Source organism: Physeter macrocephalus, chromosome 9, assembly GCF_002837175.3.
Source record: "Physeter macrocephalus isolate SW-GA chromosome 9, ASM283717v5, whole genome shotgun sequence".
In the NCBI taxonomy this organism is placed as follows: Eukaryota; Metazoa; Chordata; class Mammalia; order Artiodactyla; family Physeteridae; genus Physeter; species Physeter macrocephalus.
Window position 1 is genome coordinate 34,404,135 of NC_041222.1, and position 27,646 is coordinate 34,431,780.

Genomic DNA, 27,646 nt, shown 5'->3' on the forward strand with positions numbered 1-27,646 from the left:
ACACAACTAATGATTTTGGCTGTGATGATCTGGTTTTATTTTGTTGTTGTTGTGGTTTTCAATCACTGCCCATCTTTGTCCTACCAGCTAGTGGTAAATAATTATTAAAAAGTAGAATTTATCAAGCATAATTGCTCCTTCCCCTCCCAGGAATATTAGAATCAAACACTATTGTCTGTGTCCCCTTTGAACCATATGTAAACTTCTAATATAGCAGTGTTAACAATTTAATATATATTTCTCTTCAAAACAATACGTTCTTCAAGGGTAGGATGGTATCTTGATCATCATTTTAGTTCCAGCACCTGAAATAGTACCTGGCACAGAGTTACCTTCACTGACTATTGAATGAATGAATGAATGAATGAATGAATGAATGAGCATCACTGAGGCTGATTATAATCGTTACTGACCTCCTTATTAGTGTTTTGTAGCACTTTCCAACTCAGTATTTCATAGACTCATAGCACAGGAGAGCTGGAGTGATTATTAAAGGTAATCTAATTTCCTTTATTGCGCTGGGGAAACGCTGAGATCCAGAGAAAAAATTGACCTGCCAAAGGGCACAGAGCCTGTGACTAGGAGAGCTGGGCTTAGAGCTCTGGGTGCCTTGTGGTCAGGCCATGTTCCCATGATATTCCTTGCCGCTGCCCACTGACCGCTCAGCCTTCTCTCCCCAACAGTTAAACGCTTTACATGGTTGGTGATGCTGCTTTTTACACGTACAGCTCCAAGGACTTTGCTGCTTGGTATTTAGTGTCTAATTGGGTTATCCTGAAATAACGTTTTTCTAACCAGGGCTGACATCTGACAGAGCCGGAAAGTTCCTGAAGTCCCAGACTACAGATTATATGAAGCAGAGTTTTCTTACTCTGTTGGTTCAGTAATTTCACAAAAATGCATAGGTAAGAATGAGAGAAGGACCCTTTTATTCTCCTAATATTATAAATTACATGCAGTTTCTTGAAATGACATTCTGAAAGTTTGTGCCAGGTGTCATCATTTTGAGCTGACTTGATACTGACTCTTGTCCTGATGGTTGGCCCTAGTGGCCTTTCAGGTAGGGAAGGGTACATGCAATAGCAAAGTGAGCTGTTTGTTAAGAGAAATACATTAATAGATTACTGACAAATGTAGAGGACTCCTGGGTTTTAATGAATTTGGCTCCATTTGGAGTTTAGAATGAAAAAGGATTAATTTTCTTTCAGTGGGAAAAAGCCGAATGATAAGGTGGAAGTCTGTTACTCTGGGTTCTAACAGGGGCACAATCAAAATGGGAGAATATGGTTTATTTATAAAGAGGCTCTCTGCAACGGTGCGGATAGGAACCACCAAGGAGAGTCAGTGATCTAGGCCAGAAAAGGGAGTGAGTGGTTACCAGAACCTGAAAAGAATGTATTAGTTTCCTATTGCTTCTGTAACTAAAACAAGACTTGTTTTAGTTACAGAAGCAATAGGAAACTAATACATTCAGTGGCCTAAAACAAGACTTCTGGAGGTCAGAAGTCTGAAATGGGTTAGATGGACCAACATCAAGGTGTCAGCAGGGCTGCTTTCCTTTCTGGAAGCTCTAAGAGAGAATCCGTTTTCTCAGCTTTTCCAGCTTCCAGAGGTCTCCTGCATTGCTTGGCCTGTGGCCCCTTCCTCCAGTTTCACAGGCAGCAGCAGTGGGTCAAGTCCTTCTCGCATGGCACCCTCTGACCTTTTCTGCCTCTGTTTTCCACATCTAAGTACTCTTGTGATTACATTGGGCCCACCCAGATAATCCAGCATAATGTCCCTATTTAAGATGAGGTGATTAACCTTAATTTGATTTGCATCCTTAATTTCCTTTTGCCATGTAAGGTAATATAGTCACAGATTCTTGGGACTAGGACATGGATATCCGGGGTGGTGGCGGCGTTATCCTGCCTACCACAAAGAGGGAGAGATATGTAGAGTTTGTTAGCTTCAGTGAGCCGTGGACTCCAGTTGGGAATGCATCTAGCCTAAGGTAACCTTGCATGGAAGGAGCCAGGGAAGTAAATGCTCCGCTTTCAGGCCTCCTGCCAGAGCTCCCCCTTGGCTGAACCCATCTGAAAGCCAGAAGGTACAGGCACACTGCTGGTGCAGTGCAGTCCATGCAGGGAGGCAGGGGAGAAGGAGGGACCAGCAGGGGCAAACGGAACTTGTCCCACCAAGGAACTGTTAGCATCCTAGGTCTTGACTGCTGGGAGCCTTGGTATAGTTTCTTGAGCAGTCATTGCTAATGAGGTGCCCGGCATCCAGCTGAGGAGCTAGGATGGGAGAAGCTGTATTATTTAGTTTCATGTTTCAGCCAGTATTTGTTTCCCTTTTGTTATCTGTGAGTATTTAGTAAAGTCTTCTTTTAAATGGTTCCTTCTTATGTTAGCTACATTCTGTTAATTAAGAAAAGGTTCATGTATGTCCACTTAGACACCCGTGTTAGTGGACATCCCTGCCCCCCGCCATGCCACCCTAGCCTGTTGACAACATTAATTGGTGAGGCCTCTCAAGGCGGTTTCTCCCCCTTCAAACTCCAGGAGTATCATGGCACAGTGTTCTCGTGGGTTGCTGTTGCTTGTGGGGCAGGGCAGTTCTTCCTTAGGTGAGAACTGTCCAGTGTGTTACAGAACATTTGAAATTCCTGGTCCCTGCCCACTCAATGCCAGTTCGGTCCTGCAGTCATTGTAGTGACCAGAATCCCCGGGGGCAGGCGGTGGCGGTTGCGGGGCGGGGGGTGGGGTGGGGTGGGGAGGGAAGCAGGAGGCAGTCAGCCTCCATTGAGAACCACTGGCGGTGAAAAGGGTAATATTTAGAGGTAAACCAGCCTCCCAGATCTTAGGCATATTGGTTATCTTCTCCTAGACTTAGTTTCCTCATCTGTAAATCAGGGATGGTATCTGCTTCTGCAGGTCACTGACGTCATTAGTGATAATGTATGTGCACTTTCCTTCCCTTGTGCATTGTCTGGCGGAGAACGGGGTCAGAAAGGTGGGCTGCCTGAGCTGCAGGATTGAGAGAGCACTAGGAGACCAGACACCAACAGATCTCCTTCTCTCCCTGCCCCAGCCAGGATGCAGAGCCTTGGGGGCCATGGGCTCTCTTACTGGGAAATATCGATTCTGTTCCAGGGCAACCTTGATGTGAAATCTCAGCCTACGAGTATTGCATGGCTTCTGTTAAATGTGGAAGAATAGAAAGTTAGCTTCCTTTGAAAATTTTTGCATGAAACCACACTTAACTTAATCATTCCTTTCCTGGCCTTCCTAATATAGAGGATGAATTATAGACGTCTGTCCGTGCATTTTTTTAGGGATTTTTTTTTTCTTTGCTCAAGCAGTTGAATGTTTCTGCCACTATATATTATACTTCACTAAATCCAGCATAAAAAGTTATAATTTAATTTTGCTAGCTCACAAGTGGCTTGCTGTGGCCAGTGGGAGCTTCACTCTCTTAAGACCCAGAATAAGCTGCAGGGTAAGTTGGATGCATTTACTTTTTATCCTACACAGTAGGCCTCATACTTCACTGCATTCTGTATGGCTGGTGACAGCTTAACGGTACTCTAAAATAGCATTTTAAAATCTTGCCTTCTCTTGAAAAAGTGCTGTTATATAGCCTGTCCAAATCTACAAACACATGAACATCTTGTCTAGAGCTAGTTTTCTTGAACTTTGAATCCTATTATAATTGTGGAACTTTTGGTTGCCAGGGCTTAGAGTTGATATCTTTATGTTAAGAAGCAAAGCAACGGCTGCTTCTTTACATTAAAGCAAAGATTCCACATTACACAAATGGAGTTGATTTTTGGATCACGTTTTCAAGTTTCATACTAATGGGTTAATAAGCTTGATCTGCTTTTTATTATACACAGCGTGGCCAGAGATGGATCAAAGTATGGAATTGATTCAATGAAATTATTAAATGTATCATTATTTTACATCCACCTATTTCTGTGGTGAAAGCAAAACAAACCACCCATTAGGGGAATGAATAGGTTAACTCTTCTGACTATACTGTAAGGATATACCTTACTTGGCTGTTAGTTTATGGGTTTCATTTTGTTGTTATTCATCAGCAATACGTGAAGTGTCAGAATTTTGCTACAGAATAGTAATCCCCAGAAGAGAGGCCTTGTGTTCAAAGGAGACTGAAGAACACATCTTCTAGGAGTTGGTATTTAAGCAGGTGTAGGCACTCACACAGGCGATGTGAACTTAGGGATGTCAGCACAGAGGGACCGTTTGGGGGAGGAACAGGCAGGACTCTGCTAATGTGGTTGATGTGTAGGGCAAAGGCGCAAAAACAGCCCACGAAGCTGAGACTTGTAGCTGGTATGATGGGACCCAAGTATAAAGATGGAATGACAGTAACAGAAACAGGAAAATCAAGAGGAGGCCAGGGAAAGAAGTTAATTGACCTGAGGTGCACACAGCCCTCCCCAGGTTAGAGCAGTAAAGTGGCAGGCTGTCGCAGAGCAGGTCCAGGATCTTTGAAGGAGAAGTGGGCTGGAGAAGCCAGACACTTGGGCGTTATTAGCTGTGGCTCAACAAACGGCCAAGACGTCAAGGGCAGAGAGAAAAATAGTGGGCTAGGCATAAAATTCTGGAGGACTGATTGCACCCAGAGGTCAGCCAGAGGAGAGAAAGTGGCCAAAGAGAGTAAGGAGGCAGGGCTAGAGGGGTTGCTGGAGAACCAGCCAGCACTTTCAAGAAGGAAGGGTGACTAATGGTGTCAGGTATTACAGAAGAGAATGAAGACTGAGGTCGCAGGTAGGCCTTTGGAAACTTATGAAAGCAATGTTGGCCACCCATTGAGGGCAAAAGATGGATTAAGAGAGAGGAATTAGGGAATTGTGAGAAGTGAAGACACCAACCCTTGGCCCGGCAGGGAAACGAAGGTAGCAGTAGTCACACCAAGTGGCGGAGAGGGACTGATTTTTAGCCTCAGAACCCTGCACCGACTTTGATTTGCTCATTACTGTGGATGTGGAGCAGTGGTCCCCAAGTGGGGCGGGCCGTGTATTGTGTTAAGAAGCTCTCCCACGTTCAGTGGTCCAGGTTCCATGTCTCTGGAATAAGAATTCCAGTGCTAGAGGATGAAACACACAACCTACACTACTTTCCGGTCTGGTGACTTAATCCCATGATTGAGCCAGGGCTGAAAACCGTCCCCTCCCCCAGAATCTTAGCTCCCCCTGTGTGCTACTTGCCTAAATGGGGGTGAGGCGGGAGCACGGAAAGCAGGAAGGGTCGATTTCTGCTCCTAGGTTCGCGAGCAGGACTGTAGTGGAAGCGCAGTGGCAGCTCCCACTGGCTGCCCCCTCTCATCCACGGGCTCTTTGTAAATCAGAGACTGGAACAAACAGAGCTGACAGCTCTGTTTAAAAAAGCTTTGGGGGAGTTTGTAAGGAAATAAAAAGAAGCCTAGTGCTATGTGAAACATGTTACCTAAATTCAAAACCGAAAAGAGCGTTTATTGCCTTCTCAACATGCTTTACCTATAAATTGTTTTTTTTTTTTTTCATTAAGTTAAACAGCAGAAAAGAAAATGGCCTTTTAAAAAGAGCAAAAAGGTTTTTTCTTTTTTTATTAACAGGCGTTAACACTCAGGGCAGGAATTTAGGTAGATGCCTCCCTCCTACCCTCCTCGTACTTTGGATTGTAACACAGTGTGTACCACGTGGGGTCTGGATCCCTGCAGGTTCAACAGAGATCTAGATGAGAAGTGTGATATTGTTAAAAGTGGCATTTCAGGGAACGGTAGGTACACCACTAATCTTACAAAGCTAAGAGATGTAGGCCAAGCTTTAGATCCCTGTTGAAAATAATTGAATTTAACAACAGAGAATTCCATGTTTGGTAAAGAAAAGGGCCCGAGGTAGTAAGATGCTAAGGCCAACGGTGATGCAGAGAACCCAGCCAATTCCATGTTTGGGTTTTCCACTGCACTTGAACCTGCATGGGGCTGAATTTCCCTCCCTCGTCTTCCCCAGTTGCCCTGCTTCACCTCTCAGCTTTTCTGCGGTTTTAAAAGAGGTGGTGATTGTTTTACCAAGAAGGTCCACTTTCCCTTTTCCATGATAATGGAAGGAAGAGCTCAGTGAGAGAGGGAATTTGGAGGAGGTATGGATCCAGGTGGTAATAACACATCTTGATTTCACGGATAATTTCCACCCTCTTCACAGAATTCCCTTTCAGTTGAACCAGTATTTAAAAGAACTGCTGATAAGAGGTCAGGTTTAAATCCCTTCTTTATTTCACGTTGTTGGTTTTCAAGGTAAAATAATGAAACGGTAACAAAGGCTTAATTGATACACAGCCTGACTCTTTTGGAATAATTTTTAATTGCTTACTAAGCAGACCCATTTAGAAAGTACTCAGTATAGATCATAAAATAAAAATAACTTTAAAGTAATTGTCTAAATACGTCATCTTGCTGTACACCTGAAACTCACACAACACCGTAAATTAACTATACTTCAATTTTTAAAAAATGGTTTAAAAAAAGGTGAAAAAAAAGTCATCTTAATTTTGACAATCTTTCTTTGTCCTTTCCCTTCTCTGCCATGATCATGTTGGAAGAGTTTAATTTGTGTTTCTCAAGTGATCTTAGGATATCATGTAAGTGGAAGTCTGGGGTAAGCTCCATCCTCTTAAAGGTGTCCTCCACCAGAAAACAGTCACTTAGATGTCATATGCTGCCAAATGTAAATTGTTTGTGCATGAAATACTGATATTAGTCAGTTACTCCAGAAGAAAATTCTAGTTTACAGTTTGTTTAAAGATTGAGACAATCTACCTAATTACTTGTTAGTAACAGTTTAATATATAATAGTTTAATAAATTTATATATATATTATATATATAAGGATACATATTATATATATCCTTCATTCCTAAGAAATATATATATATTCAGCTGAGGCTGAAGTGACAAGACTAAGAACCTAGACACCTCTTCAGTTCCTCCAGAGTTGGTGGTTCACAGTAGGGTAAAACCATATCCTTAAATCACAGCCTCTGCCCACATCAGTCAGAGAATGAAAATACTTGTGTAGGCTCAGGAATGCCTTTAATTGAAAAGCAGGCACTTTCCATGCCAAAATATAAAGCAGATATAAATGATATTTAGATTATTGATTCATTCAAGAAATATTTAGTAAGCAAAACCCATGAGCCAAGCCCTATGCCAGGAATTTAGTTGTAGTTTGTGTTATTTTCTTACTCCTTTGACCAGAAGGTTTACTATATGTATATTTTGATTAAAGTCTATAGTAAATATAAGAACTAAGTATAAGAATTAAATGCCTTTCTGTGTTTAATGCAATCACAAAATATCAATAGATGCTTCTTATTGATTCACTTCCTTTTTTGTTCTCCTATTACAGCCGGTCATGACATTTATAGCAAGTGGCAGAGGGCTTCTCTTTATAGTTCATTTTATTGCATTTTTTAATTATTGGAAGGTAGTGGAACTTTCACTAGGAAATTAAAACTCAACATCTTTGCCCTTAAATGTTTTAATAGATTAACATTACCAGTGATGGCATTTGTTTCTGCATGTTTAATCATGGGATTTTTATTCCAATGATAGATATGTTCCATGTTTCCATGCAAAATAGATCTCATTTCAGCCAACAAAGAGGAAAAAGAGGTGAGATAATGAGCTAGTTTTACAGATATACCAAGCATCATCAAAGTATAAACCTGGAAAATCATTCTTTGGGGGCTGTGATTTAAAACCTAGCTTACTTCTCTAGCCAAGAAGCCACAGAAGCTTTATTTTGCTTTTATTGATTCCTATTTTTTATGAAAGGGAACTTTCTGTGGGGGGAAAAAAATGTTTTTTAAGTCTTTAACAAGGTTCTCTGTGCTTCCTTTAATTATCTGTATCCTCTACAATTACTTTTGCTGGCTTAATCCTAAGTTTTCCTGCCCCTGCCCCATTATACCAAGTTTCCTAGCTCTTCTTGTTTTCCTTCTATATTTCCATTTGTGTTTTCAGAGAAATTTTTTCACTAAGATGCCATCTGACCATTCTTAGGAAACAGTTCTGTGTAATTTCTTTGGGACTGGGACGAGGGCACAATGGTACTTTCATATCATGCCATTGAAGTCATTTCTGGGGCAAAAGGCAGTAACCAATAAACTATTGGCAGAGCTTTATCAAATACTCTCATTTCCTAGTCTTGAAGTGCCCATTTCCCAGAAAGACTGGTTATTTGTTCTTTGAAAATATAGGGTTAGGTTTTTTTTTTCCCCCTCAGTTAAACTAAACTTTTCTATTCCACACAAAGCATTGAACTTCTAGGTGAGCAAATCTTACATGTAATTTTACTTTCTTAATAGCAAAGCAGAATCAATACCTTTGTCATGCATACCATGCCAGCCAATAAACTATACCAGCTGCATCTTTGTCCCTAGAGATTGCACGAGGTGCACCCCTCCGACAGAGGTGCATGATCGCACTGGTCTACATAGGGAGAAGGAAAATGCTTGCCTTGGCCTCGTCTCCTTAAAAGGCACTCAGACATTTGTTCATGAATGAGTACAGCAGTCCAGGGCAGAGAAAATAGGACGTTTTCACATCTTGCTACGTTGTGTCTGGCTTTTGGGGCCATTTAAAAAGAAAGAGTAAACATGAGCAAATGAAACCCGAAGCAGTGAATGAACAGATAACTCCCCCAGTGTGCATGTCACTGACAATCTGTGTTTAGGCTGGCCGTGTGACGAATATTCCCTGTTTTCATTTATTTTGAGCTCTTCATTTATTTTGAGCATTTCCTGATAATTTCCATAGCAAGTATTTCCAGAATTTTAATTTTGAAATTGATGTAACCTATAATTTCTAAGAAGGAAGTGGGGCTGTCAATTCTATTACGTCTAACCTCGAAGTTGATCAGTTCTTTATTTCTAATGAGACAGTGTTCTTCAGCCGTTGCACCTTTTAATAATCTTAAATACATTCATCTCTGGGCTACAAGTGATTTTAAAAAAATAAAAACTGAGTACTTTTCCAGAAGCGAATTCAACAACCCTTATACTTATGAGTCTACATTTTAGAGTTACAAAAATATAAAGGATGTAAGGGAGACGTGTGATCCGTATGAAATAGTGGCTTTATATTTGGGTTGCAGGATAAAAATCAGAAAGAGATTCTTCCGATTTAGGCTCAAAAATAGTTTGAACCCCCTAACTCAGTTTTTCCTATAGCAACAGCTTGTCATTATCATATCAACAGATCGCAGCAAGCTCTGTCCTCTTGCCTGGAGGTGCTCCAAAATTCATTTAGGTGGTTTATGTAATAGTGGAAAGATTCTTAGAAATGGGACAGGCTGAACATAAGGTAATTGCTTTTTTCTAATGAAATAGTGCCGTCGTTTTTTTGTTGTTGTTGTTGTTGTAATTTTACAAAGATCCTAAATTGAAATTTAGTGGAATAATAGGACACTCAGGTGTAGCCGTTGTACGCTGTTGTACACTCTTCTGTATTATACCTGGCATGTCTGTATCTGTGACTTATGGTTGTGAATACATAGGTTCATTTTTCAGACTGCAAACTGATCAAGATTTCTCAGGGTATGACACAAAATCTAGCATGACAGTGGCCCTTCTGATCTATCTGTACTGTCAGAAAGGCTGTCAAGTTCTTGGTCAAGCGAATGGTCTCCATGGTTGTGCTTTCATGGTAGATGGTTTTGAAAACAAAATGTTATTATGCTCACTGTTACCGAAGTCAGGATCTGTTATTCATCCAGTAGCATAAATAATAATAACTAACTTTATTAACCGTTTGCCTTGGACTAGGCCTTGTTAATACTATCTCCATACATAATATAATCTCCATACATCCCTTTAAGATAACCACCTCATCCTTATTTTCAGATGAAGAGCTAAGAAGTTTAAAATATGCTGGAAGACTCACACAGTAGTATACCTCCAGCTCAGATCTGACTCCTGACTGCTACCAACAAGATTCTCTGTTTTTCTGGGTTTAAAGACTGTGAAGCAGGAAAGGGACATGTAGTGTGCTCTTCTAAAATTTTCTTCCAGTTGGCATCATTTGGTTGATAACAGTTCTGTCTGTCTTTTCCTTTTCTACAGTACCATCAATTTTTATAGAAAGAGAAAAGAAAAAATATGTGGCCTACTGAAAGGTCTTTTCTCCGTCTGTGCATGCCTGAAGGTATATGCTAAGAGAGCCACTATTTTGAGAGCCTCACCGCAGACTGCCAGGATATAAACTCTTCAACCTTATTTTTTCTCAGTTTCCTCACTGGTAAAATGGAGATCAAGTCGCCTTTGCCTTGACATCAGAGTACGAAATGAGGGATTGATGTCAAGGTCTTTCAGCTCTTTAGAAAAAGTATAACGGTAAATCCAAGGCCAGGGATATCATTGCAAATAGAACACTGTGAGGTTTCCTCCTCGGATATTGAGATACCTGAGCTGCCTGCAAAAGGTACTATGTTGTGAAGGACGAAAAAGAAGGGTTGGGAGCAAGAACACCGTGCTAGTAGTCTTCCCAAGGCCCCACAGCTGAATAGCGATGCTTCCTGGAGATGATACAGGGATACCTGGAAAGAGGATGTAAATTCATGTTGCAGTGAAGGGCTGGAAGAGCCAACCGTTAGAATCCTGCTGCTGGTGGAGGGTGTGAGAGTTCAGTTCAGTGGGCGTGGGGCTCCCAGGCCTTAACAGGGCAGAACAGGTTGGCAAACCGTGGTTGTCATGGTTATTCTGCCTCTGCACAGTTACACTCCATCCCTTTTCCTCATCACTCTGCCAAAGCTCTTGTGCCTCTGAGCTCCGAGTCCAGGCAAAGGAGGCACTGTCCTAAGTGGGTAAGGTGGTCAGGTGGCACAGCGGACAGTCTGTTGAAATGAGAGCGGGGCAGAATGGTGTGTTTTCTTCTCTGCATATACAAATGAGAGTGTTCTTTCAGCGAGAGGAGGAAATTCTGTCCAGATTTACAAAAGCATGGACCTTACCTGACCAGGTTGGGTACAGGCAAACCAACCCTGCCCTCTTTTTGAAGTTCTGGCTCTTTCCCATTTCATGCTCTTTTTCGCGAAATGTGAACTCCTGATCCCGTGTTAGCAGCAGGACCCCATTACAAATAATCTTCAGCAAAATCTCGTTTTCCATATCCTATTGACTCTGGCACATGCTCTGTTTACTTAAGCGCTCAGTTGATAAGAACAGGAATCTTTGCTGATTTTCACCGAGGGTTGAAAGAGAAAGCCTCATAAGTCAAAAGAAAGAACCTTCCTCTGAAACATTACATCAAAGAGGAGATGCCAGCTCAGTTGGTATATGGGGTGTGCCTTGCAGGAGGCTGAAAAATAATGGAGGGAGGAGAGTTAGGGGGTCTTTGTAGCAAACGGAAGGAGGGCAGCAACAATTAAAGTAGGCAGAGCAAGCATCCCACTGTCCCACTACATGCTGCCACCAGCATTTGTAATCACCTCCCCGCAACCAAGCGGGCCAGTATTAGGAGGGGGGTGGTTATCCAGGTGGAGGCTGACAGGAGGGACCACACGGGGACACAGCTTGCAGACAGAAACAAAAGCAGGACAGTCAGAACAGCGGTGTTGAAATTGCCTTGATGTAATCTACCTATCCCACCGAATTTGGGTCCTTTTCAATGACCTCTAGTAAGGATAAGAATGACCTTAGAGAATAAGTTCTGTATACTCTCTAGGGGACCAGAGATCTTAGCTCCCCACACAGAAATACCCAGGTAATGATACATATCAGAGAACTTACCATTGGATGTTTAAAATTCTATAGTGGGAGAGGAGGTTATGTCCTACACAATAAGCACCCTGTTTTTAGGGAGCTTTATTACAGAAACTTTTTGTCAATCATAAGGAAAAAAACGGGTCTTTTATCTGAAAATCTGGATTTCTGAATCTTTGCCTCTTAGATTTTAGGCAAGTCGTACAACTTTGCTGCTCCTTCCCCACCTTAGACTTGTCCTGGTTGGGTGAAATAAACATGCATGTGTACGTTCCCCATCACAGGTCTGCTTGGAGAGAGAAAGGGTGAAGGTCTAAGAAAGGGCAGGAAAAAAACTTTTTCCAGTAAATGTTTGTCGATTGTTTACAAGGCGTTGATCACTTTAGGAGCTACAGAGAGGTGGAAAGAAAAGAGAAATGGTGGTCTCCGTTCTCAGGGCACACCTCGACCCTGTGTGAGACTGACCGGCAGGGGATGCACATTTGCTGTGGGAGTGAAGAGACAGGAGTGACTGTCTGGGTCCGGGCATGGGGAGGGGCAGGAAAGCCTTCAGAGGAAAGGAGGCGTTTGAGATGGGTAGCGAAGGACAAGGAGCATGAAGGCGGGACTGAGGGCATGCAAAACGAAGAGAACCTCGACGGAGGCAAGAATGGTGGTACGAGTAGACTTGCCAGGCTTGGGGAGCTGAGAGGGGTCCACTTCGCTAAGATTAATGGCGCAGAGTGGGAGCTGAGGAGACCAGGCAGTTCTCTGGGGTTTACGTCGGAAGTTCTCTGTCCTGTAGAAAGTGGGCAGCTGGGATGGGAGGTGGAGGATCTTGGGTAGATGTAACGTGAAGTGGGTTTGTGTTCGCAAGAAATCATCTGGTAGTGGTTGGAAGACGGATTTCAAAAAGCTCCCTGAGTGCAGGAAGAGAGGCTAGAAGCTGTTGCTGGGGTCCACGTAGGAGAGGACGAGGTCGAGACCCAAGGCAGTGGAGAGGAGGGAAACAGCTTGAGAGGTGGGTAAGCAGCGGATGGAATAGTACTTAGTAGCTGGAGGTAGGAGGTTCAGCAGGCAGAGAGGCGCCAAGACCGTCCACAGCTTCTGGCTGAGGTGGCTAGGTGAGTGAGAGAGAGTACCATTAACTCGGACAGGTAAACAGGAGGAAGACCTGCCTTGGCAGGGTGGGGAGGCAGTCGAAATGTGTTTGGGGGACACATTGGGGTAGAAGGCAACCACGGACATCAGGTGGAGTGCCTAGCAGACGTTTGGAAGTACTGGCTAGAAAGACAAGGTGCTACTGCAATTCTAGAAAAAGGGAATATAGTATCAAAGAATCACAGAATACAGTTTGAGACAGAGTGGTAAGTATTATCAAATACTGAAAAGAAGGCAAGAGAAGAACACTGAAAAGGGCCCCTCAGACTTGATCATCTTGGCCAGTGCAGTGTCAGTGGAGCGGTGGAGTGGAAGGTGAATTACACAGCAGGCTGGGAGCTGAGGGGCAGGGGACAGGTTGAGAAGCCAGTTCGGGTGACCATTTTAATTCAGTTTGGCTGGGAGAAGGAACAGGGGGAACTAGAAGAGGAGGAGTCCGGGGCGGGGGGGTCATGATTAAACCAAGGTTTGAATTTCAGATTCCACGTGGCCACTAACTGAACTGCCAACCCCACTCCAATGTCAAGGCTTTGCCTATAGCTTAGGAATTTGGGTGGCTATGAAGCATATACAGTCTTTTATAAAGGACTTTTCATTATTTCTAAATAATTATATTTTTAAAATAGTTTTAGGATGCTTGTTTTGAGAGTCATGTTTTGTTTTTTTGTTCTTTTGTGTGTGTGCGGTATGCGGGCCTCTCACTGTTGTGGCCTCTCCCGCTGCGGAGCACAGGGTCCGGACGCGCGGGCTCAGCGGCTATGGCTCACGGGCCCAGCCGCTCCGCGGCATGTGGGATCCTCCCGGACCGGGGCACGAACCCGTGTCCCCTGCATCGGCAGGCGGACTCTCAACCACTGCGCCACCAGGGAAGCCCAGAGTCATGTTTTAATTCACCCACCCCTGCAATGAGATAGTATGTTCCTTTCTAGAAAGCCCTTGGGAGTCAGTCATCCTCTTCCACAGTTAAATAAGTGATGTCCTGTGCTGTTGACTTGAGTCAGGGGGGTGCTGTCCTGTGACTCACACGTTCTCATTCACAGCGTGTTGAGCAATGCAGTTGGTACGAGTGCCTAATAAAGCCTGCCGAGGATGTTGTCACTGAGCTCAGATTCCTCAATGGGGCTGGATTCCTGTCACCACACATTCTTTATGCCATGCTCTGAGGCACTTCTCAATGAAACATTCGTCCTTTTTTTCCCTTTATCATGTCTAGAATGATGTATTCTCTAACCTGTCGTTGCACTTCACTGCCGAATATTTATCTCTGGTTCTAAGTTGGATTTTCAGTGTTACTGGAGTTCTTTCATCTTTCTTGGTCCCCAACAAAGAGCTCCTTGGAAGGTGTTCTGTCCCTCTTGCCCCCCTAGACTGCCTCAAGGGGGCCAGAAATCCTCCCCAGTGCATCTTCCGATGCAGACGTTCGCTCTGACGAGAGGCCGGTGCCACATCCCTCAGAAGGAAGGGCAGAGGCTCGGCTCCCTGGAGAGGCCACTCCTTGTTTCCTCACACTAATTAATTGTCACCTCAGAAGGTAATGAGACCAGTTGTTCCAGCGTTGCCCTGGCCAAGCCGACTCTGGAAGCAGTATCAAGCTGGCATCTCTCCTGCAGTTGGTCAGGAATGCGTATCCCAGCAGTCTGCTGGGGGAAGCAAGCCAATTCGGGGTTTGATTTGCTGCTCAGAGAGGCCAGCCATGGCGTTGCTTAACCATACGACTCTAGTGAAATGACTTGAAGATCTGTGACTGTGGTTGGAATTTAGATACATGAATGTGTATGATTTGCTTGGAAAATGGACGTTGTCCTATTAAAGTAGGCCTGTGGTCCTTGGCCACATAGCACATCATTGAACTTACAATCTGTCTTCTTTTATTTACTTGGAACTTAATTGAGGAGGAGGAATGTGATGTTACTATACGGAAAAGCTGTGTGGGAGGAAGACATTTCTGGACATGTTGAAGGAAGAAATAGCATTAGACTTTTCGCAGTGGCTTCACAGTGGCCCTAAGGAGATGGGGGCAGGTGGGACTTTTCTTATTGCTCCAGCCAGAGAAAGGAAAGCAAAAAAGCACTTACCCGATTTGTGTAAGGCTCGACGTGGCTGGTACTTAAGTCCAGGACATCCAACGTGACTATGTGGCTTAAAATGACACAGGCTTGAAAGGCCAGAAAGCTGACATGGGCAAACCATTACCCAGGTCGGGGGCTGCTGCTAGCACAGGGAGTGCCTTTGTGTGAATGAAAACAGGCATCCACTTACAAAAAGGTGTTTCTTCCTGGCCGAACAAGGCACGCAGCTGAGTGGGCAGAATACCGGAAGGGTCTCAGTCCCCAGGCTGAGCCCACTGTGCACACACCTTTACACAAGGCACACCGTGCACAGCCATATGTGGAGGACCGAGACGGGCATCTGTCTTGGCAAAGGACTAGTTCCTATGTATCTGCAACCAGCTGAGCAAAATCTTTATTTCCCCGTTCATTTTACTCCCAACCTAAAAACAAAAAAGTTCATCCGTGAAAGAATTATAAGTGCCCCCACCTTCCCTGTATTCTTAAGGAGCTCCATTCTTTGAGCTATTTTTCTCTGCCTGCACATACCCCACCCGCCCTTCCTCTCTGATTCTCCTGTAGCAAGTGGGAGGGCAGCAGCCTGCCCACAGGACGAGGTCTTGGAAGCAGTCATTTCCTCTTCCAGCCCCTCCAGGCCATTCCCCGGTGTGTTTTTCGTGGCACTGGCAACAGGAAGGCACATTGAATAGCAGCGCTGAAAAGGCACTTTGTTGTTTATGTTATTACTGTGGGTTTGTCTCTGCCTAATAATTAGCGTTTCCGGCTTTCTGAATTTATTTGCCAAAACATTTGCAAGGCTTTCGTGAACAAATAAGGGATGTTTCTAGACATAACTGACCACTGCCTTGCAGGCTGAGCAAACTCCTGGCGCTCTGAGTCTGGGGGAGGAGGGGTGAATTTGCTCAGGGAAAGATCATCCTAGTAAGGGAAAAACCTCCTAAGTCACTGGCCAGCGTTGTGGTGTCTGAACAACCGCTGTCCAGGCAGGTTGAAGTGGCCCAGTGTTCCTTGCAGTCCAGGACAGGTCATTGCCAAGGAACAGCGAGTCCATGGGCTGTGGTTACAAAGTCCGGATTGAATTCCATCAAACCTCGGCCTGCGTTTCCTCATCTACGATACACAACAATACTGTTTGCCTAGTCTAGCTCACAAAATTGTGGTTAGGGGTATGTGAAAGAAAATGTATGTAAAAGTGCTTTACTAACCCTAAAGCACTGTAGCAATGTGATTTATATTAGGCTCTAAAGATACCATTGTCCACGGGAGGATTAACCAAGGAGAGAACCGTATGCTCCGTATTTAGGTTAAAGGGGACATGTGCTTTATCTCTGCTGCATTTTCTCCCCATTTAAAGGAGGCAGATAAGACAGTCAACAGTCCAGCCATCTCCCTGCCCCCTCGATGACTACCTTGCCCTCCTAACTAGTTCTCTGTCTGTCCACCCAGGGTCGCCCATACTGCTTTGGGCCCGTTGCACACCCAAGAAGATCTCACCCCTTCAGTCCTCTTCTTTTCGGTTTCAATCAGCCTCTCCCCGCCAGCTTGTTCTTCTAGCTGGGCAGAAACAACTCAAATCGCTGCATGTCTGCGTGTGAACGAAGGGTGAGAGGGTTGGAGGAGATCACAGCAGACTGTGGGGTGTTGCACCTCGACTTGAGGCAGCTTTGCCGGTGGAATTGCAGACCCTGACTTGCCACACACCTCCTGAATTTTCAAAAGAAGGCAGAAATCCCGATTTTTATGTGAAATTCCCTAATTTTTAACACTGGGAGCTATTTCAATATTTTTTTTATTAAAGTATAGTTGATTTACAATTTGTGTTAGTTTAAGGTGTACAGCAGAGTGATTCAGTTATCTTTTTTCAGATTGTATTCCATTATAGGTTATTACAAAATTTTGAGTAGAGTTCCTTGTGCCTTACAGTAAATCCTGGTTGCTTATCTATTTTATATATAGTAGTGTGTACTGTTAATCCCATACTCCTAATTTCTCCCTCCCTCTCCCCTTTGGTAACCATAAGCTTGTTTTCTATGTCTGTGAGTCTGTTTCTGTTTTATATATGGATTCATTTGTATCATTTTTAGATTGCACATAAAAGTGATATCATACAGTATTTGTCTTTCTCTGTCTGACTTACTTCACTTAGTATAATATTCTCTAGGTCCATCCATGTTGCTGCAAATGGCAATATTTCATTCTTTTTTTTAATGGCTGTCAATATGTCTTTTATAATCTGCAAATCAACAGAGTTCAGCCAGACAATAAAATTGTGAGCCACGCTTCGCCATAAAGCTTCTGACACGTGACCTTCTTGGAGCACATTGTGATTGTGCCTCATTTCCTAAAGGGTGGTACATATGGATACAATGCTCAACTAGACTCAACTAGAGCATCAGCCTCCTTTTCTGCCTCTGCCCGTCTGTAGCTTCGCTTAGCCGTGTCTCTTTGATCTGCTGTAATATAGCTCCCACTCCAGGCAAGCAGCTCTTTTTTTAGTGGATGATGACATTCTTTAGGCTCTTTTTGTCTACACGAGCCTAGACCTTCTGATCCCGGGTCTCCCTGTGCTAGACCCGCCAAGGAACCACTCTTTATAGCCGGGTGATTTCTCATACCCATCACTGTTCATCCATTCCTAATTGCTTATACCCTGTAAAAGTTTACAGTAAGGATATTTTCTTCTTTCACTGCTTCTGGGTAGGAGGTCATCTTTCTGATTATAAAGAGATGCCTTTGAGACTGTGAGGGAAGGATTGCAGAGGGTGGAGACAAGCCTTACAATTATGTGGTGAACTTGCAGTTATTTCCCTTGAGTAACTTCAGGGGTTCATGTGAGGACATAACCCCTGCTCAGATGAAACTGCTTTTTAAAATAACGTCCACAAAGGAATTGGGTAGGTTTTCTAATGTTTTCGTTGTGTATGTACCAACTTAATCTCCGTCTGTTCTTGATGCCAGATGGATTGTAAGGAATTTCCATGATTCCATCTCAAGTTTGTAATGAAATTATACACTGAAGGAATTCACCACCAAAGAATTGTGTTTAAAAAGGGAGGTCCAGCGCTAGCTTAGGTTTCACAGTTGATTTTGACACTTGCCGCTGGCTTATTACAGGGAGCAAACAGTAGACATTACCAGGGGAAGTGAAATGCAATATAATTTTAGATTTTCTGACAAGAAGTGGAACCAAGAACCAATGTAAAAATGGATTGTTTTAAAATCTTTAGTTCTTTGAGTTACAATTCCAACCAGTCACAGCCCTGATGTACTAAACAGTAATCTGATGCTACAGTAGCACATGGAGGTTCAAAAACCCTTTAGGATCCCACTTCATCCTGTACTTTCATGATTAGGTAGGTAAAATAGTTTTTGAAAAGATTTCTAATTTTATTTTATAGATTAAAAATAGGCAGATGGGGCTTCCCTGGTGGCGCAGTGGTTGAGAATCCGCCTGCCGATGCAGGGGACACGGGTTCGTGCCCCGGTCCGGGAAGATCCCACATGCCGTGGAGCGGCTGGGCCCGTGAGCCATGGCCGCTGAGCCTGCGCGTCCAGAGCCTGTGCTCCGCGACGGGAGAGGCCACAACAGTGAGAGGCCTGCGTACCGCAAAAAAAAAAAAAAAAAAAAAAAAGGCAGATGCAGAGTTGTTCAATGACTTGCCCAAGGGCACACAGAGAGCAGGTGGTATGGTGAGATTCAAATTTTCATCCTCCATTTTTAATGTCTTCCTACAATTTCAGATTTTCAGAATATGCGAGATCCGTCCTACACTTAGCAGCTGAAGCCTGAAATCTTCCAATTAGAATGTATTCTGATGGTTTATACTATTCCTATGTATTTGTCTCTGGTTAAAACACATACGTCCCTGGGAAAATAATATAATGAATAATATAAACATCCATTCAGTCCGTTGAATGGATCTTTTTATACCCCCTAGACTTTGTTTTAATGGGGGGAGGGTCAGAGTGCATGGGGCAGTTGAGGAAGAGCATGAGGGGTCCTTTCAGTGCCTCCTGCAGTTTGCTTTGGTCTTGTCCTCTTGCCCAGGAGTGGGACCATCACTGTGGAGGTGAAGCCCATGGTACTTTTCATTGTTTTCTGCCAGGTGAAGGCTTAAGCGGGGGGGGGGGGGTGTCAGTCATACACCATAACCCATTGGGCAACAGGCTGTCACAGGAACTTGAGGTTGGTATTCTCTTTCATAGCTTAGGCATTGCTGTGTAATAGAAGTTGTGGGTCCGTATGATATCTCTCCTAATGGCATCTTTGCACTGAGATTACATACAGAATTCTAGGAGCCTGGCCTAGGGACACACATCCATTGGAGCCTTGCAGTGCATATACTCATCAGAGTATCCCAGGAGCATGGATGCCAGCTCAGCTTGGTTGGGCTGTACACCTGGAGGTCTCCGAGGCAGTAGAGGGGCTGTCCTGCCAAGAATGAGATAATCCCGGGGCTCAGGGCTCAGCAGCACATGGGGAACCAGGCAGATGTCTCAGTGTCCCAGCACCCCCGCCTTGTAAGGTGTGCACCAGCCTGATGACACACATCTGTCAACTTTCCTGTCTCTCTAGGTAGTCTTCAACGAAACATCTTCAAGCATAGCAAATAGAAATCAGAATTAAGAAAAATCTCTTTTCTCTAAAACAAGGGTGTTTTCCATCCCCAAATATTAATCAGGTTTCTCTCTACATTTCACCCATTAACATGCCTAAACTGGTTTTGATGAACACCGGGTTCATTTTCTTAGCCAAGGAATGTTGTTTGTTGAGTCTGCGCCCATCTGCTCATATGGTAGTGTCGGGATTGACCGGGCCCTAAAGAGGGAATGCATTTGATGGTTTCAATCCAGCTTTCCTCACTTCAGTTAGAGCACTGGAATTTGTGTTCTAGCCCCTAGTCCCAGTTCAAGGTCAGCAGCAGATGCTCCCGTGCCTCCTCAGAACAGGTGAGGTTAGAACTAGAAGCCAGGATAGGGGCTGAGGGATGTTGCAGCCACCTTGCTGAACTGTGATATCCGTCTTTCAGGGGAAGGGTCGTCAAGGAGTTCAATTTCATGTTATTTCTTGTGGCATACAGGCCGCCCCCCCCCGGAGGGTTTGATTTATTGAAAGTGAAACGCCCAAGTCACATGGTCATTAAATGATTTATTTCTAAGCTATACATCTGTGGATGAGTAAAAGAGCTGTTATTATTTTTAATGATTTTTGTATGTATCACACAGAGCTTCCTGAATAACATCACGGAAGCCATGGCTTTGGGCAATAGAGGGCGCTACTCCCACCTTTAAAATACAAAATAGAATTCTTTACCTCACCAAGGAACTACTGGGCATCCCTAGTAAGAATTTACCTCTGCCTCAGTTTCTCCTTGTTTTTTAAAAATACGATCTCAATGTTAAGGGTGGTGGTGCCTAATCTGAGTCATCCTTGTAATGAAGGTAATATGTCAGAGGACTTTTACCAGTGCCAAACTGTCTTTCTAAAAGCTGGTGTAAATTACGTATGGTTTGTTTTACTAACTCATTTGTGTGTTTAATTACTTACTAATAATTGGGTATAATAACCCTTGATCTATCTGAAACAAAATAATAAATGATTATCGTAGATTCCTTTTAAATAAATATTCTAGAATGCAACCAAGTCAGAGGCAAGGAGGGAAAAAAGAACACATTAGAATAAAATATAATGGGTACTCTGAGAAATATACCTGAAAGGAACATTTATCCCAAATTGCAGTGATTTTGCCCAATTTATTGTGTGAAAATTGCAGAATGATAATTCTTCCTTTGCCAATCATGTCTCTGAGGCCATGCTGTTTTAAGTATATGCTGAAAGCTTTGGGCTTTTTTTCCCTCCCATTTGCCCTTGCAGGAAATGTCAATGCAAAGTTTGACTTCAATGTGAGATGCTGGATAATTTTTTTACTTAAATGCTTCCAATGTCTGTATTAAAAATAGACCGTCTCTCACCACAAAGCAGTTAAGAAAGGTTCTCTAATACGTGTGTTACGTGTACAGAGAGTTTTTTCTTTTGTAGGTCAGCATGAACTCCCATAGGGGGCAGAAGATGTTATTGAAAAATTTTTATCTGTGTCTGTGCTTCAGTCCATTTTGGTTGGGCTGAATATTTTTAAAAGACGAATGCATGAGGCATAAGGTCTGGGGGTGCACGTGTGCCAGGATGGGACTCGGCAGCCACTGTAGAAGGAGCGATATTCCTTTTACCGTGTCTCACCAGAGTACAGTTGAGACACCTTTTGTAGTGATCAGGAGTAGCCAAGTCTGATCTGCTTTCCTTGCCTGCTACCTTGTTCCCCCCTCTCTCTCCAGTGCTGTCCCTGAAGGGAAAGGAAGAGTCTGAATTGTGACCTCAGGCTCAAAGATAAAGGAACTGCCCCTGCCAACTAAAGTCCATGAGCAAATCACTTCCTCTCACCCCTCCCTTGAGACTGGCACAGTGACATGTCCTAGACTTGAACATTAATAATGGACGGCTGATCATTCACCCATTCGCTTTTTTCTTTTTTGTTTTAAAAAATATTTGATTAAGACATAAGACTCTACATAAAATGTTATGGAACATAATAAACGGCACACATCTGCACCAAACAAACACCCAATCCAGGAATGAGAACAGAGATAATAATTTGCACCTACCTACGTGCTAATCCATTCATTTTTTTTTTTTTTACAGAAGGAAATGTTCTATTTAGAAGTACATGAATTCTTTTGTATCACCAGACTATGTATTTTTAAAAAATCATTATTCAGTCAACCACTTACTAAGTGCACTGTGTATCCAGAATGGCAGAGGAAGAGCTGTAACATTTTCTTTAAAAAATGAAACATATGCTTCTTGAGCATTTGCAGAGAAAAATGTCCAGGTTCCCAGTCAGGAAAAATGAGTTAAAGGTGAATCACTGAGTCTTTTGGAAAGGTTATACTCTTCACTTGTTGGTGAAGAAAATAAAACATTCAGTCAGAAGTTGAACTTTGCCCTCTCAGAAATCTCAGCAGTGTTAAAAAAAAAAACAAAGCTCTCTGTCATCATAAATTGGGCACAGGAATGCTAGAGTATTAGGGAAGGCATCTCTTGGTTAATGTTCTAATTAAATACATAGTTCTTGTGTATTTTTCAACATTCTTACTTTTCTCAGAAAGGTGAGGATTACATTCATGTTTTTAACCCACTCTGTGGAGTAAGGTAGTTATTTCTAAATAGGAAACTTTGCCCATAACCCAATCTAATCACATGTTTCCTCCAGGTAAAGTAGACCCAACTCTTGCCATCAAAACTGCACTTCCCTGCCCCCCTGGTTCTCTCGCATCCACGGAGGCTCTTTAGATTGTGGCACGAGAGATGTTTTCAGGCCAGGTAGTCCATGAATCCCCTGCGATCCCTGGCAATCCCAGGATGACTTCAGTAATCACAGGGCACCACATGCTGGAAAGTGAAACGTGACCTTTTTCAGGAATTCTGTAGTTAAAATCAAATCAAATGAGGAATGCTAAGCAGACTCTGGCCCGAGTATGAAGGCTGTGATTTGGAAGTGTCAGATTCCTCACCCTTTTTTCTCCCATGTGGTCAGCCAGGACTTGGGGTACCTTGTAGCTCACAGACCTGCTGAAAGAAGTTGAGAGGTGTAATGGTTTATGGAGAGCAGATTTCAATCCATTCAGAAATTATCCTCTCAGTTCTCCTTTAATTATATTTGTCCCAAATAAGCGATTGGAGGATTGTCTGAAATAAAGCAATATTTGAATGACCATCTCATTTTCCTTTGAAAATCAAGATTTTTGATGAGGTCTTCTGGTCTTGATCAATCAGGTCTGACTCCAGTTTGGGTGAACATAGTTCAGAAAGAGCTTTGATTATTCACCTGCTAGCAACATAGTGTTGTCAACCAGGAAACCTGGGCGGAAGAGAGACAGAGCCTGAGAACCAGAAATGGAAGTTCTAGAGCAATAAAGGAAAGAGAAGGGGAGTCTCCATCCCAGCCAGTATGGACCCCAAAGACGACGATTGTAAAGAGGGCTCCATTTAAGTTCAGCCCACAAAGTCAGTGCTCAGAAATAAAAGCTCTCTTTCACAGTAGGGTGTTTTTGTTTGTTTGTTTGTTTTCTTCTCATTAGAGTCACAGCTGCTGTCTTCTCTTCAGAGTATCCATTAAAAATTTACAGCTACACCCCAGTAAAAATTGTCGGGTTACTGTTTGAATGTGTACATTTATTTATATTGTATTGCATGAGTAATGCCATTCCTCATAGATAAATCAGAAAATGCTGATAAAGATCAATTTAGAAATTAACCATCCTTAACCTTTTGCTCTGTTTTTTGTGTGTGTGAATTTATTTCATGCATATAGATTTTAAAAATAAAAATGACATTTTACTATTTTACAATCTACCTTTTAGTTCCAGTATTATATTTTTAACACCTTTTCATGTCAGTTAATATATTTTGAAGTCATTTTCATGCTTTTTTTAGAACAGTAATTTTATTCCTCTTTTGAAAAATAATACACTATTTTTGTAAAGTCAATCACTATGAAGAAACAACTTCAAAAAGACACTCAGAATCCCACCCTTGAGAAACAGCTGTTGTCAGCATTTGGTGAACATCATTCCAGATGGATAGAGAGAAAGACTGATTAACTTTATCATATCTTTTTAATATAAATATTATATATATAATTATTTAATTGTACTTCAACTAAGAAGTGGTAGAAAGAAATTGAGACACTGAAAAAAAAGTCACTGAATTTCAGATATACATTTTTTCACAAAGGAAATTAGTTCCTAATAGTTCCTCCTACAACTAAAAGTGAAAGATAATAGAAACATCATAATTTTGAAATAGAGTTTTTAAAACTGTACGTTTAATGTAGGCCATATCTGTTTACTCGCTGCCATTGAAAGATAGGAAATTAGAAAACGTCTGTGACCTACTTCTCTTTCACCCATCTTTCAATATGTGATGGTTATTGTATTATTTTTACATCGTCAAGCTAAATAACATTCACAATATGTTCTGTAAACGTAAATTCCACAATTTAATTTTAATGGTAGGCTTAATAGATACAGGATTTACTACTAGTTCTTTTCTCAAGTTGAATGAATTTAAACATCTTGTAGTTTTGTTTTTATTTTATTATTTACTATTTGTATCATTATTTATTATTATTTTTTATTATTTCAGGATGTGTACTATATTCCCTGCCTTCTTGTCTGTTGAGAATCTTTGTTGAGGTCCTTCCTCAATTTGTAGACGTTGCTGCAGTAGTTCCTGGCGTTGGTAATTACTGTGGAGAAGACTGAGGTCAATAAGATTTTTTCCCTTGAACCTGGCTTGATTTTTCTGTCTAGAGGTTTCGTGTATAATAGAAAAGAAGAAATGAAAGAGGTTATTTCAAACCTAACAACATTGCCTAAACAGTGGTGTTTTTTCTGCTATAAGGACCTGCATGAGCATTTTCTTAAAAAAAAGAAAAGAGGGCTTCCCTGGTGGCGCAGTGGTTGAGAGTCCGCCTGCCGATGCAGGGGACACGGGTTCGTGCCCCGGTCCGGGAGGATCCCACATGCCGCAGAGCGGCTAGGCCCGTGAGCCATGACCGCTGAGCCTGCGCGTCCGGAGCCTGTGCTCTGCAACGGGAGAGGCCACAACAGTGAGAGGCCCACGTACCGCAAAAAAGAAAAGAAAACAAACCCTATCACTTTCATATTCCCCCTAATTCCAAGAATTTGACCACGTAGTGTAGTCAGGGGATACCCAAAAGTGTACTGGAATCCCTTGGAGTTAGAAGAGAGAACTTTGATAGGTCCTGATGGCCTGTAATCATGGAGATCAGGAAATGAGGGTATTTTGAGGAAAAATGTAGGAAGAGGTTTGCAGGCCTAGTTTACTTCACCTGGTGGCTTCCATCCAATCCATATCTTCAACCGTAGTTCTCCAGGTATAGCTGCTTAGATTGGTTGTTTTGGCCATAAGTTTGTAATACTGAATGTACAGATCTCAGTTTTTTCTTTCTTTTTTTTCCTCAACACCGTAAAATCATCGTATAGGAAGCGTATTTTGCAGTCACTTTTGGAAACATTTCTGCTCTACCAACAGCTTGGAAATACTATCTTCAGCTTCTTTATCTAAATTAAAAAGACAAATAACTTTTGCTCTTTTCTCCATTATTAGTGTATCATTATGATGCACGCATTCTGGAGCCAGCTTTGTGGGGTTGAATCTTGACTCTGCCATTTATAAGCCTGTGTGACCTTGGGCAAGTTAGTTAACAATTCCCCCACCCCAATGAATAGGGCTAAAAATAGTAACTATCTTCTGTGGTTCCTATAAAGATTAAATGCATATTCTATATTAACGTACTTAGGACCGTGTCTGCCTGGCACACAGAAAGTGTTCAATCAAAGACAGACATTTTTCTGTCCATATTTCTGTCCTTACTGTATGTGGTTATACATAATTTTATACTATAAAAAATTTTCTCTTCTTTGGTTCAGAAGGACACTACAGAAGTTATACTCCTATCCCAGTATTTTAAGTCAATAGATCTAAAGCATTAGATTTCATCTCCTCACTAGTCACTTCTCTGAAGTTAGTAGCGAGTATGTAAGTGTTGTCACCCAGTAATGTGTTATTTTGCTCATCTGAAGTTGAAAACTCAACCAATATCATGACAGAAGTTCTCTTAAAACTCCAATCAAGTCAAGGACCCAAAAGTAGATCTTCACTATTCCCATCTCCTTAGTCATGTTTTAGAAAATAAAATTTTTAAAGGCAGGTTGGAGGTGGGGCATGGGTTCTTGTTCATTCCAAAGACTGTACTTACTACCAAATGCCAGAAGTCACTGCCTTTCCGGTACCTGCAAATGGCTCCTCTGCCAGCATCCATGCCAGGAATCAGATTGCCTCCAGACATTTAAAACAAATGTGGCCCAGGCTTTGTTCTCCAAGTAAGATTTGCAATTCTTTCTAAAATTAACCAGAGTTGCAGAATGTGGTACATAAAATTTGGCCAATGGTGTGGATCTTTGCAATGTTCTGTTAAAAACAGAAATAGGTGGAATCATAGTGTATTTGAAAGAACAGTCCCCCATTTTAAAAATTCTTCACCAAAACCCATCTAAGCCATGAAATCGTAATTATAGTCATGTCTGCTGAGAATCACGGGCCTTAAACAACTGAACAAAAAAGCAAGGGAGCACTTTTATTTAACAGTTGCTAATGTATGTCATAATTAATCCCATAATCCTCAATAGTCATTGTTTCCCAAAAATGATTGTAAACTACAGGGGAGAAAAATGGGGAAGTAGAAAATATTATCACCGAGCTCCTTCCTTCCAAAGCTCACCTGCTAGGCATTTGAGGGCTAAGGCAAAAATCTCAAACAGTTCTCACTATTTCAGCAGTTACAAATGTATAGTTGTAAAAAAAAAAAAAATATATATATATATAGTTGTAGTGTGACACATTATTGCACAACTATTACTACTTATTTTCTGTTTTAACACAGAATTTCAACACTCAGTTTCAAAAACTGATACTATTCATTGGTATCCAGTACCCAGTTTCTAAGTATATTATTACATATTTTAAAATATTTTTCTCTATGTAAAAAAAAAAGAAAAAGAAAAACCAACTCAACACCATTTTCCATGTGGTTTTAATTTTATCAGACTGTAGGAATTTTGGACACTGCCTAGATGGTGGAAGAAAATATTTTTTCTACAACAGCCAAGTCTTTCATTCTTTAACTATTGGATCAGCTTCTCCTTGTGTAAAGCCTGTTTCTGCAAAAGAAAGAGTGGCAACTGTAGGATTTACATAAAACGTTTGCAATTTGCCTTATTGAGCAAATTGCCTCCTTAGCAGTAGAATGCAGGATTAAAAATAGTTGTGCGTATGACCAGACTCACTGCCTAAAGAGGAAATGGATCTTGCTTCCTCACTCTTCAAAGCCATTGTTATATCATATGAGAGATATTCTCAGAAAAACTTCTTGATTCCCAGTTTTTCTTCAGCAGGAGCATCTGAGGAAGTGGAAACTAAACTTTAAGCCTAGGATACACATTTATGTTTTCAAGAATGGCTTCAGGTCTGTTCATGGCCAGGTACCGAGGTATGAACCAGAAAACCCTAGAAAGCAATGAGAAGGCTTTACCACACACCCTGGGGAACTGTCATTAACCTTAAGTGTCTGGGTACCAACCACAGTTGCTTACTCTGTACTTCTGATCCGAACAGGTATCTGAAACACAGACTTTCAGAACCACCTAAGGGAGCCCCCTGAGGGAATGGAATCACCCAAGGGAGAGACATGCCACTCAGGGAAAGTCTAGCTGGGGAGTTGATATTTAAAAATATAAGAGCAAGGACAGCACAAGACAGTATATAATTAGCACGTGCTGTCCATGCTACTCGGAGGCAAAGAAGAGAAATTTCTGTGGGCTGGTACAGTTGCTGCCTTCGCTGCAGGCCTGCCCTTGTCGGGGCAGTGCCTTCGTGTGACACGGAAAAGGCCTTCCTGGGAGTGGACACTGTGTGCCTGGCCAGCAGAATGTGGGCAGGGCTTCAGTTCCCACCACGCCCTTGGCTCAGGGCCTTGTGCAGTGAATCACGTGACTGTGTGAGGTGACCTGCTCTCTCAGCTTCCTCCCTGGGGGGCATCACAGATTTAA

The 27,646-nt window shown here is 42.4% G+C and overlaps 1 protein-coding gene across 1 annotated transcript in view; it reads left to right on the forward strand.

Annotated features, from left to right (window-relative positions):
* Positions 1 to 27,646, forward strand: part of LOC102979158 (guanine nucleotide-binding protein G(q) subunit alpha) — a 302,187-nt gene that overhangs the window by 155,970 nt on the left and 118,571 nt on the right. The window lies entirely within an intron of this gene.